This window comes from Adiantum capillus-veneris, chromosome 3, assembly GCF_014529385.1.
Source record: "Adiantum capillus-veneris isolate H3 chromosome 3, ASM1452938v2, whole genome shotgun sequence".
Taxonomy (NCBI): Eukaryota; Viridiplantae; Streptophyta; class Polypodiopsida; order Polypodiales; family Pteridaceae; genus Adiantum; species Adiantum capillus-veneris.
The window spans coordinates 79,533,581-79,537,639 of record NC_140933.1 but is presented as its reverse complement, the minus strand read 5'-3'; positions in this window follow the sequence as shown (position 1 = coordinate 79,537,639).

The window sequence follows — 4,059 nt, the reverse complement described above, 5'->3', positions numbered from 1 at the left end:
CCCATAGACTTGTTCCATCATTGTAAAACCTGTAAACCGATAGCCATAATCTGTGAGCATCTCAAACTCTACTAGGATCATACATAACCGTGTCCTCCTCGATCAAATGGCATATGATACTTTACAAACATGCTCATCATATCTTTGTAACATTCCTCATAACCACATGTATGAGTGATTGATAGAAGATCATCAAACTGAAGCAAATAGGTAGTCATCTGAATCTTTGGCATAATGGGTATTGAATCAACATCACCCCTCTGTCATGGGAGGTATTAGTATGCAACAAGAAACCATCGTTATCCATACATCCTGAATGTACCTGAAAAATTGTAGGCAAGAAATCTTTGATAAGCTTGAAATCTTGTAGAGCTTCATCGAGTATCTTCATGAGTTCTCTATCATCTGCTTCCTTTTGTTGCTCTAAGTTGCCTATGAAATGCAAGCCTAAAACATCCTTCCCATATGGAAAAAAAAACTCTCTTAAAGCATCATCCAAAAGAGCAATAAGCTCTAGATCTTTCTCAATCGGGAAAGAATCTTTCAAAGCTTGTATGTCTTGGTTCACATAAACCTGTAAACTCCCTAAACCTTGATATAAATAAGTATTAGCATGCATAGAGATGATCGGTTTGGTAAAACACTTTGCATCCCTTTTATTCTCCATCAAATATCGTTCAACTACATCAACACAAGATCTCGCATGCATCTCAAAGATTTCATTAATCTTTCTAGTAAGATAATCATCATAATAGATTGGGTTAACAAGAGCATTGTATGACTGCAAAACATGTTCTTGCACCCCCTCTAAAGTGATACTAAGCACTGAGTAATCTGTATACTTGGGTGGTTTAAGTTCACTTACCATCGGTTGAAAGTCATCATAGCTGATTGTCTACGTCCAAAATTCATCATAGCTGATTGTCTAGGTATGAATCTCCTTCCAAAATTCATCATAGCTGATTGTCTACAATTGATCTACATCACCTTTACTAAAAGTAACCTGCTTCTGTTGAGTCACCTGCTCTATTTCCAAGGCTATATACCGATCAACCACTTGTATGAATGGTTCTTCATGTTTTACCCAATTATTTGTATACATACCAATAACCTCTTGTATTGGATCACGTAATTTTGGAGCTACTAACCAGTCAAATTCCTCGATCATATGCTTAGTTGGTGTAGCATGCAAGATATCCTTCACTATCATAAAGATCCAACTTACCTCTTTCAGCATAAACTTTACCCAATGCTTCTTCCATTGCTTCGTCCACTTTTTCTTTCTTCATCTCGGCTTCATTGGACCAAGAAAACCCTCGTAATAAATATGCTTGGCCTAAACCAAATTTCTCATAAGTAACCTTGTATTGCTGTCTGCTGCTGACGGGAGCAAAGCGAACCCCGAACCCCCAACGGCCTCTAAAAAACCGGGGACCGAATGGAGCGCCTCGAGCCTATCATGGTAAAGAAAACAGGGGCACCACCTAGCTTCAGCGGCTAGGACGCAAACAACACACCACCATAACAAAGTTTTCATCCAAGAGAGATGGATGCTTGGGAGTAATGATGAAGAGGAAAGGGAATGAGATCAAGTGAGAGAGAGAGAGAGAGAGAGAGAGAGAGTGAGGGAGGGGGTATAGCCCCTTAGTACTTAGGCACCACAAAAGGATGGCGAATCCGCACACCCTTCACACATACACAAGCTCACTCCAAACACAAGATTAGGTGGCGATTCCGCACACCTCACATGGGCAAAATATTGCAAGAAAACATACTCACAAAACCTCAAGCTTTATTTAGAGAATAAGGCGATGAAATGGGGAGCATAGGGTAGGGGAATGAGAAGGGAGAGAGTGGTAGAGCACATGGCGGATAGGTGGGAGTTGATGGCGAAGACTCGCACGAGGGTTATGGCCATCATCCTTCATTTAGTTGCCCTTCGTCTTCCATAGCCCAAGGGTGTAGAGGTCATGCTCAAGACAAGCATGGTGATTGCGGTGATGGTGATGGTGTGGGTGTGTGTGTGCACTAGGCACACACAGTGCATAGTGTGTTCTTTGGTGATGTTGTGTGTGTGTTTAGTGTGATGGTGACCCCTATTTATATAGGGGAGGAGGGGGGAGAAATTCTAGAATTTAGAAATGAAGAAATCATTATCTACATAGGCCATGTGACTGTGGGTCCCACTTGTCTGGCTGTGTGTATATGTGCCAGAACAGCAGTCTCATGAGAGAGAGACTAAGAGAGAGAGATGGGTTGATGAAAAAAAGTGAGAGGTGAAATGGAGAATAAAGTAATTACAAGAGGGGAGAGAGGGGAGTGTGTTCAGAGGTGAATCTGTGTGCAGATGTGTGTGAACACAAGAAAAATTAGGTAACCACCGGGTGGGGATGGGTCTGTGTGTGAGTGTGGGGGAGGTTATTTAGCTACAAGACAAGAGACATGGCGCCCTTTAAAGAGAGAGGGGGGTATTTGGGTCATGGGATATGATAGGAGAGAGAAAAGGGGGGTGGTCTATACTGTTTTGGAAGATAGGATAAGTTGCATGTGAGTTAGGGTGCATTATTGGTGAGTTAGAATGTATTATTGGTGAGGGTTGGGGTAGCTTGAGGGGAGAGAGAAAGGAGAAAGGACAAGGGGAAGAGAGAGGGGGTTGACCTTTTGAGTGGAGAGGAAAAGGGACACACGGCAGGGCAACAGTGAAGAAAAAGGAGGTCAGGTGGGGATGGGCTACCCCGCAGGCATGAGTAGGCGTATTTTACCTTTCTTATATATTTACATAATCATACTTTATTTTTTTCTTACTTTTTCCAATGCCTTTTATCACTCCCTCCCTAAGAGGAGGTTTTCATGGCGTGGGGACGAGATAAGAGGGGTATGGGAGCTTGGCTTGTGAAAAGCCCCCATCATTAGCCCCCCCCTTTTGGCTACAGGCATTCATGCTTCTAGCTCTGACTCTGATTCTTCTTCCGCTTAGCTATAGGAGCTGATATGGAGTTGCCTTCTGAACTAGCCATTCCATTTGGCCATTGTTGAGATGTCTGGGATATTCATGAAATTGCAACAGGTCCGGGTGATAGCCTGTTCCTTGGAATAGTGTCGGTTGATTAAATGGGAAGCCCATGGCTTCCAGAACTTTGTGGCAGTGTCCTCCTAGATCCCAAGTGAAAAATAGGATCATTGTCTGTAGTGTCCGAAAAATAAAATTTTCATGCCAAATTGGACCAAATTTGTAATCACCAGTAGCGAGAGGGGAAATGAGCATCTTGGCTCCTACAAAGACAGAACTGGAAATTATGATTCCCAAGAGTGTACCAAGAATCCACCATATATGGCCGCCTTGTTGGTGTGGTGAGCTTAAGTTGTCTTCAGAATCCTGCTTACTGCCATGACTAGAAAAAACTGCAAGCATATCATGCTTCTTTTGGGTGTGCTCAAACATGTCAGCTTCCTTTACTGATGCTAATAGCAAGCCACATACCTTGCGGCTTAAATACAAGGGTAAACCACTTACCTTTCTCCAAAGAGAGGATGCACTCTTTGTAAAAAATTGTACCAAATTGGGAATGAGGTCTTCATTCTTGCATTCTATCAGCCTTTTGTGTATCCATGGCTCCCTTGCTCTTATCTCCATGCTGATCTTCTCTCTATATGTTATAGCGGCTAGCCATAGCCATAGGTCTAATGCATCCCATGCAAACACAATGCTGTGTTGTGGAGGAGTTTGGAACATCCTTAAAAGGTTGGCAACATATTGATCATCAAACTTACTATGAACATCCTCACATAAACTGGAGGCATTACCCATCTCCAAGTTTATAACACCCTTCAATTGACTAGAGGCATTACCCATCTCTAAGTCTATAACACTACACAATAAAGTCTTGCTCGGCTGCCAAGCCTCTGGAGCAATATCCAACTCCAAACCTTTAGTCATACTTACCTCTTCATACTCCTCCCTTGCTGTATTAAGTGGACAGACAAATTCTGCAGTTGATCAGTAATATGGGCCAACACATCTTGTTGGTCATCTCTTACCCCAAGAGCCGGTGGTGGTGG